This window comes from Mustela erminea, chromosome 9 (assembly GCF_009829155.1).
Source record: "Mustela erminea isolate mMusErm1 chromosome 9, mMusErm1.Pri, whole genome shotgun sequence".
Classification (NCBI taxonomy): Eukaryota; Metazoa; Chordata; class Mammalia; order Carnivora; family Mustelidae; genus Mustela; species Mustela erminea.
Window position 1 is genome coordinate 80,654,076 of NC_045622.1, and position 15,916 is coordinate 80,669,991.

Here is a 15,916-nt window from a genome sequence, read left to right on the forward strand (position 1 = left end):
TGGCTTTGATGAAGATATTAATCCTCATCTTAGCTGGCTAAAAGAGACTAAAAGCAACAACAACAACAACAACAAAACTCCCCCCAAAAAACCAAGAAGATTCCGTTCCCTTGTAATTCATGAACTTTATAGGCCAAATCACTCTTATAGGAAGATACTTCCAGGATAGTGCAGAGAGGTTACTACTGTAACATCTTTTATCTTACTTTCAATATGATTCAAGGTCTCTATGGAAAAAAATTATAATTTTAAACTATGAAGTAAAGCTTTATCTTATTGTAAATGTTGATTCATTTGTTTTGTTATCAGTGAAATTGAAATAGATATGCTTAACTCTTACCTAGGGCAAGCATCCAATTTCTTTGCATGCAATCTTTCAAAGCCTATGCAAGCCTGCTTTGGTAGTTTCCAGAACTTCTATAAAATATGCAAGATTCCAGGTCAATAAAGTTGTGAACAGACTTGTTTTCTCTTGTCTGGTCCCTGTTTTAGGGAATATCACCATTATCTAATAGCTAACTAAGCCAGAATATGGAATAATATCATTCCTTCTGCCTCTTCCATTTCCCTCACTGCAGCAACAAGTCAATTCAATCCATGGATCCTCCCTCCCAAATGTCTCTCCAATGCATTTCTTTCCCTCATGTCTAGATTGCTGAAACAGCCTCCTAACTGATCTCCTTGGCTTTCTGTTACTCCTTTTATGCTCTGTAGCCAGGGAGATACTCATAAAATATAAATATTTTTATTCATCTCCTTCCCCCAATTTATATTCTCCAGTGTTCCTGATTTCAGTACAAAGTCTAAATCCTTAAATGTCATTCAAGACCTTTCCAAATCTGTATCTTAATTACTACTTCTCCATTGTCCTTTCTCACTACTACCCCCACCTTGAATCTGATGACGATTACTGGGAGCTCACCAAATATGCCTCTTGCCTTTGGGCCTTTGCATCTGCTGCTTCCTCTGTCTAAAACAGGCTTATTGCCTGGTTACTTCCCATTCATTATTCAAGTGTCCACTTAAATGTTACCTTTCCCAAGAAGCCCTAGATTGGGTTAGGAGTCCCATTTCTTTGCTTCTGGAACTTGGGTTCAGTCAATGGTACTTGTCACACTGTCTTTCCAAACTCTTCCCAACCTATCCTACCGCTGATGAGATTGTATCCTATTCACCTCTCTATGTCCAACACCTGGAACAGGGCCTGACAGAGAGCAGGCTTGATGAACATTTGTTGAATAGATGAATGAGTGAATGAAAGAATGAATGAGCATGAAGATGAACATTGACTCTTCATGTGCTTTGCTGCTTCTTTTGAGGCTGCTTTAAAGCAGTGTAACTTTCAGATGTAAACCATCTCTGTATCTGCTCAGGCTTTCTTGTGAGGCACATACTAAGTACTAGACAATTATCAGCTATCACACAATAATATTCAGAGGAGCATGGAGATATAGGTATGATTTTAAATCTAGAATAGGGGTTAATAAATTGGGACCTTGAGCTCAAGAACATGCAGAAGATAATACATGGCAAAATTAATCAGGATTATGTTAAAGATAGCTAATTTATCCGACAGGCAGGCTTTCCAAGAAATTCTTTCCATAAAATTACAATCACTGTGTACTATTTCATAGATATTCTGATGACACTGGACCATGCTATAGAAAAGATTTTTTAAGGTCTCTAGGAGCATAGCTAATAAATGGGTAAATATTATCTCATATTGTGAATGAGGGCACTTCTATCTGGTTATTAGCAGTTTTTGTAATGTATCATTAAGATATTTTTCCTACAGGGTTTTTTTTTTGTTTTGTTTTGCTTTGCTTTGTTTTCCATGCAGGGGTTGGGACCTTGGGAAGGTAAGAGGAAGAGAAAATGCCTCTTTTAAAAAAAAAAAAAAAAAAAAAAAAAAAGCTTTTTTTTCTAAATAGTTTTTTTTCCTTTTTGTGATCATGCTGATTTCTGTACCCTGAGGTTTCTACTCCCACTTATTCTGATGATGGGTAAATTACTATAGCAGTAACTTAGACCAGCATTTTGAACTCAAGCATTAATTTGTGCCTCATTTTATTCTTCAGGTACCTCTTCAAAACCTTAAGAAATCTGTAAGCAGTAAGTTTTTTGAGGGATTGAAAATGCCATTTGAAAATCTATTCCATGGGGTGTGTCTCCAGAAAGGTGAATATTCTCACATAAAGAGAAAATGTTTATACACAATTTCATCAGGTTCAAAGGCTCCCTGAAGCTTATTAACCGCAGGTTAAATATTTCTGTTGTGAGACAAATAAACCGTAGGCCAACCTAGAACTACGGAGTTTATACAGAAAATGTGGCTGAGCGAGGTGCCTGATCCCCGGGACACAAATATCTGTTTAGGTAAAAGGCAGGACAGAAATACATTTAACATTTAGTTATTGTTGGGAAGTTGAATAACTGTCTTCCTCTTATGTCTTTACAGTATAACATCATTATTAAAAATGCTGTGGATCTTAAATTGAGAAAAAGTTTACCATTAGAGCTTCAAATTTATAAGACCAATCACAGAGAAGCTGATTCGATCTTCCTAAAGCCCATGAATAATACCAGGTGAGAATGACTGAAAAGTTTGTGAACATCAGGATCCAATCATCCGTTGAATCAACAATTTATTGTATACCTATGTCCTGCCATGCAAATTTCGTGGAGCCTGAGTTAATTTTCTAAGGTCACAAGTTAGCTAATGGCACAACCTACCACTCTGTTTTAACTCGTAGGTTGGGACATTATCACTATATGTTATGGCCTCCAGAAAAACATGTCATGGTGAGAAAAATTCATAGTCCACTTTTGTGTAGAGCTATGTACTAACAAAACAAGAACACAGCTCATGTGGCATTTTTTTTTTCATGAGGCATTTTTAAAGAGATAAGGAATTTAAATGGAAAGCAAGATTTCAAAACATTCAGTGTATGTCATAAAACAATTTAACTTAATCTAACATAATCTGATGTGGTTTTTCCACTGGCCTTGACTATAATTTACTTTTCCTCAATTTTGTTCAAGTACTTTTGCTCAATCTGGTGTTCCACAGAACACTTTTCCCTCAAGATACTTCGTGCACAAAAGATTCTGTGGCTAAATAAATTTGGGAAATGTTTCATATTATAGTTTCTGTTTGGGGTTTTAAAAAGCATACAAGAACATTAAAGGTTCTGGGAAGTCCTGCAGTAAAACGTAATAGCAAAAATCTTATTTGTCTTTAAATCTGTATTTCTCAAAGTCATCACACCTCAGAACAGTTCCCTAATGTAACACTTATGAAAATCCCACACAATCTATGTTCCGCAGCACATATGATAAGAAATTCTGCTGTTAACTTTACAGGTCTTCAGTCTCAGCTCCCGTTTTCCAATGATTGTTTGAAACACAGAGCAACTATTTTATGAAAGCCTATTGCTTTGGCATGCCCTCCTTTTCGATTCAGTTATGAAAACAATGCTAACTAAAACCACTCTCCATTTCTGTTTTTCAAGGTTTTCTTTCTGCATTACACTGGCTTGATGTACTGCTATTTTTATTTCCATTCTTCCCACCATTTCCATTTCAGAAATTTATTAAAAGGAAATAATTATATATGGGGACAATTATTTAACTTATTTGATAATAAAATATCAAAAATAATATAATCTCTAGTAATAGGGTGATGGATAAGTAAATTGTCCATACAATAAAATGTTATAAAAAAATCACATTTATCAAAGACCATTTAATGATGTGGAAAAACCATGATATGTTTTAGTGATATACATAAGGTACATCATGTCGAGGGCATCATTCCAGTTTTGTAATTTATTATATATAGGAACACATATTTTCACACACACACCTAAAAACTTAAAGGGCATACCTTACTTAATATGTTCAGTTATTTATCTCTGAGAAGAATAAAATTTTTCTTTATGTTTTTAAGTGTTTAAAAGAAATTTTACAACAAACATGGTTTTTGTTTAAATCAAAAGAAAACAAAAATACTATTGAATATATGGGTTTCACAGCTTCAGCTCAAACTGGAAAAACACACCTGTTCAAATATGGGCTGATATAGTCCTTACACATATTTCATCCAAACAGAGATTACCAAATAGTTTTGATTCTTTACCCTCCAAATTATTGTTCTTACTTCTTCTAGGCTCCATGAAGGTAATAATACTCTTTCCCTAGAATTATGGTTCTTTTTCTCAATTAAGATGTTTTTAAAACCAGGATGTTTTTTAAAACTGATTTTGGAAAGACTATTTACACTTCAAAAAAGATTTGTGTTACTTTCTTATAGGAGATAATTTTTATAAGTAATATGAAATAATATATATGCAAATTTGTATGGTGGGTTCTCCACATAGATGTACCCTTGAAATAAAAGGATGAAATGGATCTCAAATTCTATGACTTTTGAATTGCTGATCATTTGTAAAGACTCTTTTCTCTTGGGGATAGATGTGATAGTTTTTATGGTACAGGAAGGTGGTCAGATATATTTGAAGGAAAATGAGACTTTCATGAGACTTTTAAAAGAAGGAGGAATTTTAATGTCTGCCAGAACAAAACTTTTAGTAGCTTTTAAAGGAAGATGAAATAATCACATTCATTGTAATGTGATTTAACTTAAATGTATATGTGTATATATACATATATGTGCATATGTGTCAGGTAATCTTTTTTTTGAGATTTTATTTATTTATTTGACAGACAGAGATCACAAAATGGCAGAGAGGCAGGCAGAGACAGAGAGGAGGAAACAGGCTCCCTGCTGCGCAGAGAGCTTGATGCAGGTCTTGATTCCAGGACCCTGGGATCATGACCTGAGCCGAAGACAGAGGCTTTAACCCACTGAGCCACCCAGGCACCCCTGTGTCATGTAATCTTAAATGTCTTGCATAACATTTTAAAAAGTACTGGATAAATAAAGTAATAGGTAAATATGACCAATAATTATGAAATAAAGCAGCCAAAAGAAACAAATCCCAGATGACTTAGATGTTAGAATTAGCAGCACTAATTTTAAACTTAGCTATTATAAATATATTTAAGAATTTAAAAAGGAAGATGTATATAGGAAATGTACAATGGGAAATCTTCTCAGAAAAATGGAAACTGTAAAAAAGAACCAAATGGAATTCTAGAACTAACAAATGCACTGTCTAAAATTTAAAAATTGATTTTAAAAATTAAAAAAATGATTGCATTGTATTAACACCAACCTGGAAATTGGAAAAAAAATAAAGTTTAGTGAACTTGAAGATAGGAAAATTATCTATTTTGAAGAATGGAAAGAAAAAATATTTTAAAGAAAAGAAAGAATATATTGTTAGTGACCCATGAGACCATATAAACTGGTCTAAAGAAACTGTAATTGGAGCCACAGTAGTAGAGAGATTGAATAGAACAGAAAAATATACCTGAAAAATTAATGACCTAAAATCCCTCAAATTTGGAACACCAACAACAGTCATTTATTATGGTCACATTATGGTCATTTGCTGGAAATTAAAAATAAAAAGAAAATGAGAGCTATTCACTAATTTCAGTTTTCCAAACTTAAATATCTCTATTCTCAATACATTTTTCTATTTTTAATATTACTTCAGGGAGCTTATATGAGTGATCTTTCATAAGCATGATAATTTAAATAATAAGGAAAGTAAAGAATTGGAACTCAAATCAAAACTTGTAGAACTTCAAATCCAGCACACTTTTACAACTGTTTATTAGAAAGTAAGACAACAATCTCTGTTTTCCTTTTAGGTCTTAACATTGACAGAAATAACTTAGAGAAAAAAAAAATCTAAGTGTTGATTGACTGTCTATCCTATGACGGTTTTCACCCTGTTGGTTGCTATCGGTCTAAATAGCCACTTCACCCACTCCAGACCATAAGCTCCACACAGGTAAGGGATTATTTTATTTTTTTACTCTTTATTCAGGGATTGTAGGATGTAGATGAGTGATTGACACATCACAGGTACTCATTGAGTAAATGAAAGAATGAGAACAAAATGAAGGCAAAAGTTTTTGTGATTTTGGTTTATTTCATATTTGGCACTTGTTTTGTTAACAAGCCAGACGTAATGTTTTCAGATATTTCCTTGAGATGTTCTAGTGAACATCTTAATGCAGACTATACTAAATAATAGACCTACTGGCACAAAGTCAGAATTGTAAATAGGTCAGTGATTACTGTTGCTTTCACTGCTCACCTACACATTATTTTACCTGGAGAGAAAAAATAAAGAAAAAGGCCAATCAAGTCCCCAGAATTTACTGATGCCTCTAATTTAGTCTTCTTGCTGGGGCAGTTTTCCCACAATTTATGCTTCATTTCATGTAGTGTCCTGAGAAATCTATAAGGTGACTTATTATATCCCACTTCCTTAACATTCTTATTGGTGCACTAACAGTCATGTGCATTGTTTCAAAAGTCAGTCCATTATATTATCAGTCAGAGTATAACCAAGAAAGCAGAAACCACCTTAAAGACTTTTCAACAGAGTGAATTTAATTCAGGGAATTTATCAAATAGGTGATGGAATTTCTGAGAGCTGAAGTAACAGAGTTAAACAGAGTTAAGCAGCATGAAACCACTACCATCTATAGGCTAGAAAGGTGAAACATGTAACAGTACTCCCGCCCAGGGGGTTATTAAATGGAAGCTAAGACAAATTTGCCAAACAATGAAACCAAGGAGCTGGAGCCATAGAGGAGAAGCAATTGCTGAGAAGCTGCCTTCTCAGGTAGGTAGAGAGGAGAAGTGCCTTGGCTGCTCTCTCCCACCACATTCAATCTCTGGTCTCTGTCTTTCTTTGTCAAAACTTAGGCAGAAAACAGCTGATCTGGGATCTTGGGAAACACAGACTGTAGGGTTCAGTCTGTCCCTCTATCAGAGAGCTGAGCCCAAAAAAAGACAAGTACTGGGGCCAACATGCCCAAGCTCCCTGCCACAGCACCTACAGGTGTATTAATTGTTTCTAAAATATAAAGCATTTTACCCAAAGTTTCTATGCAGTTTTAACCTTTTGATGCCATGTTGCAATGGTTCTGCAATTCTTTTTATTTATTTATTTATTTTCAGCATAACAGTATCATTATTATTATTTTTTTTGATAGTTACTTTTTTTGTGGGGAGGGACGTTTACAGGACCATCTGGTAGAGACCATTGGAAACTAGAAAAATCTTTAAAAAATAGAAGTTGTCTAATGCAGTCCTTGCTCATCTCATCATGGATTTTTAGGCATTTGATTGAAATATGCCAATAAAATGACTTTTGAAATGTTCCCTTTTCCAAGTTTCTGAGCCAGAAACAGAAGGCTTATCTTCCTGTTAGCATAGGCTACTGTTGTAGTAGGTTCTTAATCTAAAAAGCATAATGAAAAGAAAATACATCATGTTATGAAAGCTATTTGAAACTTCCATTGCTATAGGACTAACTCTGAAAAATTCCTTAATATTCTAAAAGTCAAGAAACCCAAGAGGAACTTAAGTGCTTGAATCCTTATCTCTGCTATTGCAGATCATGTCATTGGATACTCCAGAAAATGAATATGTCTTGAAGTGCATGGAGTGTGTGATTAAGTCCCTGAGTAGGGTGAGTATGACATAATAATGCTTGACAAACGCTTGAAGAGTTTAAATAGCAAGTAAGGAAGAAAATGGTTTCCTGTAGCATAAGGAGTTAGAACTTGAAGTACCAAAATGGAATCGACAAATGGAAACATTTGAATGACTTTCTAGAAATATTTCCTAATGGAGCCAGAAGTTAAGACAGTGGAATTGGTTTTCCAGAGGGAAGTGATTGGAGCAGATGTTTCTGAAGTAAGCAAAAGAAAAAGCATCGGAGAATATACCACAAGGAATACCTAAGGTGTCAGCTACTTTTAACTCTTTTCTTTAGGTTCAGCATTAGAAATGGCAATGTTAGATCTGCATCCAATGAAGTATATGTACACGTATACACACATAAACCTCCCAGGGTTTAGGGAGGTTAAAAATGGCTTGTTCAAGGTGCACACTGGGTTAGTGTTGGAGCTGGGTCTCCAACCTAAACTCTCATTCAACATCAATACTCTTGCTGCTACAGTATAGAGCCTTGGGATCAGGAAGAGTCACTCACAACAAATCCAAGCTATGGTTGATACTGGAAGAGTTCCATATTTTTGGAGTTGATGTGTATTTGTCTACAACAAAAGGAAAATATCATCCCTTTCTAAGCATCTAGGGAATTATAACAACTGATTTCTTGGTTTTAGAGAACAAAATTTACTCTGGGTAGTTTAGGCAGAAGGTTTATTACAGAGCATAAGGTAGTTTGCAGAATGTGTCAGAGGCTAGAGAACTGAGTAGTTATGCTACTAAAATTTGTGGGATCTGGGGCAAAAGTACAAATTGATACCCACATAACATGTCTAAGTACTTAAAAGTTAAACATCAGCTTCAGTTTGTTAAATAAAATGTATGCTATGTTCCCACTTTGAGAAAGTTACCTCCTAAATGACCTGGGAGATCAAGATAGAGCTTAAAATTTTGACTCTTTTGGGTTCCTCACCAAAGCATAATGGTATGGGAAAAGCATGACCAAGTCCCCAACCCAGATTTCCCACCCTTCTGTTTTTTTGTTTGTTTCTGGCTTCATTCTATGCTGCAAGGGACTCTTATTAGCATATGTGTGGACGCTGTAACCCACATATACAAGCTCTGTCTATACCCTTGGAAGCCAGCTGCCCTATGGCCACCCTCAGACCAAAAGGTGCCCACAGTGGTGGTTTGGTTCACTCTCAGGAGAATGAGCCCCAGGAAAGAGACCCACACAGACTCTGGAAGCAAGTTCAGGGCCATTTTAGGTAAGGAATGTGGGTCCATGATTTCCAGGGCACAGTCTAGGGCTAAAGCTCCAGTTAAGTATGTCTCATTGGCTCCACATACTCCTCACTCAGTGTTTAGGAGATGACCAGAGGAGGGCCAGCGCAAGAGCCTGTGAAGTGTTGGGCCAAGATTAAGAGATTCTTTCACCTAGACTAAAGATGGAAACAAGGGTAGGTCCTGCTTGTTCAGAAAGAATGCAGCCTGATGAGCTGCCAAGCCACACCAAGGGACTTGTTTCAAGGAACCTGACTGCCACAGACACCTGCTGTTCAGTAGTTTTGATGCTAGGTACTAACCTATAGAACCTTCCTCACAGCTGCCTCAAGAGAATCAAACACTTCTGTAGTGATACCGGCTGGGCAGTCCAGTCTCTTCATGTAAGGCTATAATCCCACAGTGTTGATTTCTGCATTTCAGGTTTTGTGCAGGTGTATCTGCTTAGTGGAACCTAAATCAATGTGGAAACTTAGTGGCAAATGTAGCTTGGTCTTTATAGTTTCTATTACTCGGGAAAATATATTAGAATTAGATTGAAATCAGTGACCACATGAAACCAAACCTCTTTGAAAAACCCATTTTTGAGAAACAAATAGAAACAACTTAGATATATATTGATTTTTTTAGATGATAAAACCACCATTATAGATTTATTTGTAATGGCTTTTGGAGCATTCTGCTGTAAAGTATTCTGAGGCTTTCCCTGAACCCAGAGAGAAAAAGGACTTTTTTTTTGATTTTTGATATCTGCCATGATCATGGGAGGGGCTGAGGTAATGCCTATGCCATTTTTGGAGGCAGGACTATCTTTTAGACATACGTATATAGGCCCTGAGTAAGGTTTTGTTAAATGAATGACGAAAATGTAAACAAGTGAATTATAGCTAGGACCTTAGGCAGGAATTAAAACGATTCTGAGTTCTTCTACTTTCTAATCCTAATCTTTTTAATTTTATGATACCACAGGGACTAGAGAAAAAAAGAGATATAATTATGAGGGATCAAAGAAAATGACATTTGTAGAAGTTAAGGAGGCAGGAGAGGTTTCCCTCATTTAGCTGAAGGAGAGGCAGTATTCAGTGGCGTGGTCAAGATTCTCTTAACCTTCTTCCCATCCTCTCCAATGTTAGCTAAGGTAAACTACCTGTTTTGACAAACAAACCCCCAAATTTCAGTGGCTTAGCATGATAAAAATGTGTTCTCTTTCCCGTAGTAATCTGATGCAGGTGCTTCTTGTCAGAGGGGTCCATGTTTCAGACTGAAGAAGCTGCCATGTTGCTCTGGTCATCGACATGTAAAAAGTATATGGGAGAAGGGAGTAGGAGAAAGGGATCTTTGGTTTTTAACTACTTTCCTTCAAGAAGTGACCCACATCACTTGTCATATTTCCTTGGTGAGGACTAGTCCTTCGGCCCCATGGGGATGCAAGGGTGGGCTGGGACATTGAGCATCTGTCTGGGCACCTACTTCCCAGCAACAGCTGTGTGTCTGTCCTCCGGCAAGTATGCTCCATGGACTGCCACCATCAGATTCACCAGGGAATCTGTTAGAAATGCACATTCTTGGGGCTTATCCAGGATAACTAAATTAGGAAGAATGGAGGTGGGGCCAGGGCATTTTAATAAGCCTTCCACAGGATTTTTATGGATGCTCATGTGAAAAGCCCTGACCTCTGGTGGACAGCTTGTCATTTCTCCCCTACTGCCTGTAGTGACTGCATTCCCACACATCAATATTTGAAGCTCCTCCCTGAAGGAGGAGTACTTCCTACTCCTTTAAAAGTCAGGCTTCATTTTGTGACTTATTTGGACCAATAAAATGTGAGAGAAATGAGCACGGTCACTTCCATGTGGAGGTTTGAAGAGCCCACATGTGCTTTGCTACTCCCTCTTTCTGTCACTGTGAACCGCAAGGAGCAGATAACAGCTCCTCTGTTACCCTAGATCCCGGAGTGAGGAGAGCAGACGGCATATAGCGTAGTCCCAGCTGACTGGCAGTGAAAATGTAGCACGAGAAAGAAAGAGACCTTTGTTGTTTTAAGCTTTGAAATTTTGGGGTTGTTCATCCCTGCAGCATTGCTCAGACTGCTATGCCTCCTTTCCTCCAACCTACAACACTGACTGGGACTTTTTATGAATGGCTTTGCAAAGCTTACCTCCAAACGGTTATATCCCCCTTGACACTATATTCAAAACTTTGGCATGCTATCCTCAAGGGAAAGGTGTTTCTGGGTTTTGTACACCTACCCTCTGCCTTATTTTATTCCTTTTCATTCTTACTTCAAGTATTGATAATATCTAGAAACCTTAACCATCTGCACAGTAGAATAACCTCAAGTTTGCTCTGGTTTTGATCTGATTTTTCCTTTGTTAACATTTGTGAAAAGAATCATGCAGAATATCATTTATGTAGATTACTTGCTCCATCTTCTAGGCTAGTCTATTGTCTTTCTTTTCTAGGTTCAAGAGTTCAGTTCTATTGGGTGATAATAATTTGATTTCTTGAGAAATCCAGTACAAGGGATTCAAAGACAAATCAAATCACAAAAAGCTTGGATTGTTAGATTAGAATCATATCTTCTTAAATGGCTAGCTAAAATTGGATTTAAACTTGATCAGCACATATAGTGACATGTATTACATATTATTGGCATCAGGCAGCAACACAGTTTAGTCTGGAATCATGTATGTAGCACTGGGGTAGTAATGTGTGATTTTATTTTGGGGGCGGGTAGCAGTAAATTTATAAACCTCCTTTTGCTAAGCTTGGGGTAGTACTGGTATAAACACACTGCGTTTCCTAATCATGGCTTCCTGGCTAGGGGATCAAGAAGGGCAGGTGGCTTGGGATTAAAACTGAGAAGTAACCAATATACAGTAAAATGTCAGCTACCTATCTAGAACATTACGGAAATGAGTTGTTCTGGTTACAAAGTTCATATGTATAAAAATAGGTTCATTTAAACTATTTCTGGTGAACATCTTTGGAAATATATGTATACTTCTCTGCTTTATTAAATATAACATTCTAATTTGATCTCGCTCTGATGACTCAATCATAAATTATTCTAAAGTGCTGTAAGAGAGCCTGTTGAGTTCAGGGCTCTGTGTTTGAACCTGTAGGGGTTCCGGTTTGGAGTTCTGGTATCAACTTTTCAGAGTTTTCCTGTCATCAAGTCTCAGGCTGCCAGCTGTCACTTTCTGATGCTGCCAGTGTGTGTCTCCCTGGTGACCTGCTGCCTCCAGGATACCTGGAACTGGGAAACTAGACAATCATGCTCATTAAAGTTGTGCCTAAAATATAAGCAAATGGACTCTAAGTGTGAGCCCCAGGAGCATTTCCATGTGCATAAAGTTCATGAGCTTTATTATATCATCTTTGCTTTATCAGGGGCCCCATTTCTCTCTCTTTATTTTTCTTTTCTCTTTATTGTTTGCTTGCTTGCTTTCTGTCTTTCACTCTCCCTTCCTTCCTTTCTTCCTTCTTCTCTCTCTCTCTCTCTCTCTCAGGAAAGTAAGATTGCTTCATTACTGAGTTTCATGCAAGTTAGATGTTTCTTTTCATCAGGCCTACTCTGATCATGGATGATAGAATATCGACTAGAGGTAGAATGTCATAGCCCTATGGAGCTAATGAAAAACCTAGCCATTATACTTTGCATTTTTAGAGTTCCTTATACTGTTCAGAATGTTCTCCCTACTGGCATTTGCATCTGTCATTTTGATGTAATGCTAACATTGTGTCATTTTGGTAGTCATAATGGCTATAAAGTCGTCTAATCTTGCTAATAAGTTAAAAAAAAAAAGACTTAGTCTTACAGAGAAAAGTAAAAATGTCTAGCCTGTTGCTTGTTTTATTCTTTCTAAACATTTGTCTTTTCCTTTTCTAGGCTGCGTGACCTTGTGAGAAAGACCTAAAATTATCATCTCTTGTTTTGTTTATAGGTACCCAAGGTAGATAACAACGATAGGCCCCTCTCTCCTCTTTGATTCTCTGCATGGAGGAAAAGATGGGGTGAAAGTGTACAAAGGTATGTACATGTGACAAAGAAGGTGGTAGAAACACAAATAATGGCATACATTCAATGCAATGATTAGAATTCTCTACATGTAATTCCTTCCGAAAAGCATTAACAAAGGCTCTTCAAAGCTGAGTCTTTTTATCAGCCATAGAACTTTATATCCTATGAGCACCTGGGTTGTTAAAATGTGTGTGATAGGAAAGGAAGTGACCCCTGCCAACCTGTGCCTCAAATAGGCTTGTTTCATGCTGGGAGAAAACCATTTGGCCACACACCGAAGAAACGATGCACCCTTTGAATCCTTCCCCTGACAGATGTGGAAGGTATGATTTATCACCCCAGGCCAAGAACTTTTGTGTGACTGGGATTATACTAAACATTCCAGACATCTCTGCGTCAAGACACAACCTGTGGCTCTACTGCAGGGATGTGGGGAGAACAGAAAACATATGTTTACAGTTACCAAAGTAGCAGTGGAGGGTTGTAGACGACTTGTCAGAGCTAGAAAAGCTGGGCATGGAGTCTCAGAAACCAAAGGAGGTTGCCTGGCTAGGATGGGAACATGCAGGGCCATGAAAAGCATGGGGAAAAAAAAAAAAAGCCATTAAATGAAAACCAGTCCTTGTGCCCATATGATAGCGTTCCTGCTGGTAGACTTGGCCTCCAGGGCTGTCTTCTGGGCTCTAGGCCCTAATAGCAGACTGAGGGACAGATGGGCTGTCAGAGCAATTCAACCAACTAGGGCCTGTTTCATGGAGTAGGAAGAGCAAGAACTGGTTTTCTGTCCACCCATCTCTCCTTTCTTTCCACACAGAACTGAGAATCATTTCCCAAAATGCACATCTGGTCATGTTACTCTATTTTGAAATCCTTTCCTGGCTTTTCTGTCAGGGTGAAGCCTGGACTGCTGAATGCAGCCTCTCTGCTCTACACAATGGGGCTCTACGGACTTCTCCGGTGACCTCGCTTATCCTTTCCTCTCACCTCCCTGTATATTCTTTTTTTATTTTTTATTTTTTTTTATTTTTTATTATTTTTTATTTTTTATTTTTTATAAACATATATTTTTATCCCCAGGGGTACAGGTCTGTGAATCACCAGGTTTATACACTTCACAGCACTCACCAAAGCACATACCCTCCCCAATGTCCATAATCCCACCCCCTTCTCCCAAACCCCCTCCCCCCAGCAACCCTCAGTTTGTTTTGTGAGATTAAGAGTCACTTATGGTTTGTCTCCCTCCCAATCCCATCTTGTTTCATTTATTCTTCTCCTACCCACTTAAGCCCCCATGTTGCATCACCTACCTTCATGTTGCACAAGTGTCTTTCAGTAATTTCAAAGAAATCATGATTTTCCTTTCTTCTGGGGCTTTGGGTAAGTTGTTCTTTTTCTTTCTTTTCCCTCCTTTTCTTTCATTACCACTGTCTTCCATCACTTCCCTCAGAAAGTCTCACTTTAGAGAGTATTGGGTCCTAGCATGAATGATGTCATAGCAACTTCTAGTCTCCTATCAGGGCCCAAAAGTAAGTGTTACTATCTTTCATGTATTTATCTTCCTACTATAACCTAAGCTCTTGAAGGGTATTGATGATACCTATAATACCTAGCATTATATCTGCCACATCATATAAATTTAGCAAATGGTAGCTTTATAAAATGTATGACCAAGATTGGCAATAGAGTTTAAAGTTTGGGTTTGGATGTCAAACTATTTATATCTATTCCAGTGTTACCTCTTATTAAATGCTTGATTTCGGGCAATTACTTCATCTGCCTCTGCCTGGGATTTCTTGTCTGTTAGGTGGGAATGATAATATGTACTTCTTAGGATGTAGTTAAATGAGATAACACACACCTAGATTAGTACCTAGCACATAGAATACACTTAGTTATATAAAATTATAATTAAGTGTCTTCTACATGCTCAGGGTTCTGAACTTGAACCTGTGGTAGAATACAAAATGTATAATCTACAAATCACTATAAGGACTAGCTTAATCCCTCTAAACCTCATAGATGCCTCTCTGAGACAAGATGAGTACCCACACAGACTCTGGGAGATGTCTTGCCTTGAATCTGCTTTAGGGATTTGGGACATCATGTTCTCTGCTAATCTAGTATGATTGCCTTGACAAGCTCAACTCCTCCCTATTGCTCAGGTCAGATCTCACTGCCAGAGTTCTTATCTCATTCTCTTGTGTTTTTATTTTTTCCTAGAACCCTAGTACTTCTGAAAATGGGGCCAGTATTTGTCACTAGCTGACCCCTTCTGGTATCCTGATGGCTAGAGTCCTATTCCTAAAGCTCAGGCCCTTTGGGACCATGCTCCTTCTTTGATGCTGTCTATTTATATTACCTTTGTCTGGAATGATCATCATTCTACCTGCCTGAATTTTTGATGGCACTGCTTGCCTGCCTGCCTGGACTGCTACCTTTTCTCTGCATGGTTTGTACCCCTGGTGGCCTATCAGGAAAGTAGCAGGATCTGCCTCCTATTCCTTCTTTACCCTACTTTATGTCATAAATCCCTCAGTCTGAGACTCCTTTCTCAGTTTCATCTTGCCACCACACAAACTTCTGTTTAGAGAGCTCCCGCCCTCAAAAAACTACACGGTCTTAGGGGACGTAAGTCATGTCCTTAAATGAAAAAGAAGGCCAAAAGTCAGAAAGGCCTTGGAACACTAGTAGAAGTTATCTGTTTATAACAATACTTTAAATACAGCAATGAAAATACTTATGTTCAGTGAAGTCTATAGTGACACTCCAGGAAAGAGTCAGACTAACAGCTTATTGGAAAACAAGCAAACTGTGTCTCCACAGGGTGGCCATCACAGGATTCTTGACTCCCTCCCAGCTCTTACTAGGAATGGAGAAATCCTTCCCTTAACACCAGAGTACATAACTATGGGTGCAGGAAAGACTCCAACTTTCCACTCAAAAACCTTATGTGACTTGGCATCCATTTCATGGAGAATGCCTTTTTGTGCCACTCAGGGGATTAT

The 15,916-nt window shown here is 37.7% G+C and overlaps 1 long non-coding RNA gene across 1 annotated transcript; it reads left to right on the top strand.

Moving 5' to 3' along the window:
- Positions 1-1,906: 1,906 nt before the first annotated feature.
- On the top strand, positions 1,907-13,904 carry LOC116598130. The gene is made up of 4 exons (XR_004288962.1): positions 1,907-2,586; positions 5,782-5,924; positions 7,545-7,619; positions 12,835-13,904. It is a non-coding gene; the product is annotated as an uncharacterized LOC116598130 (long non-coding RNA).
- Positions 13,905-15,916: the final 2,012 nt, after the last annotated feature.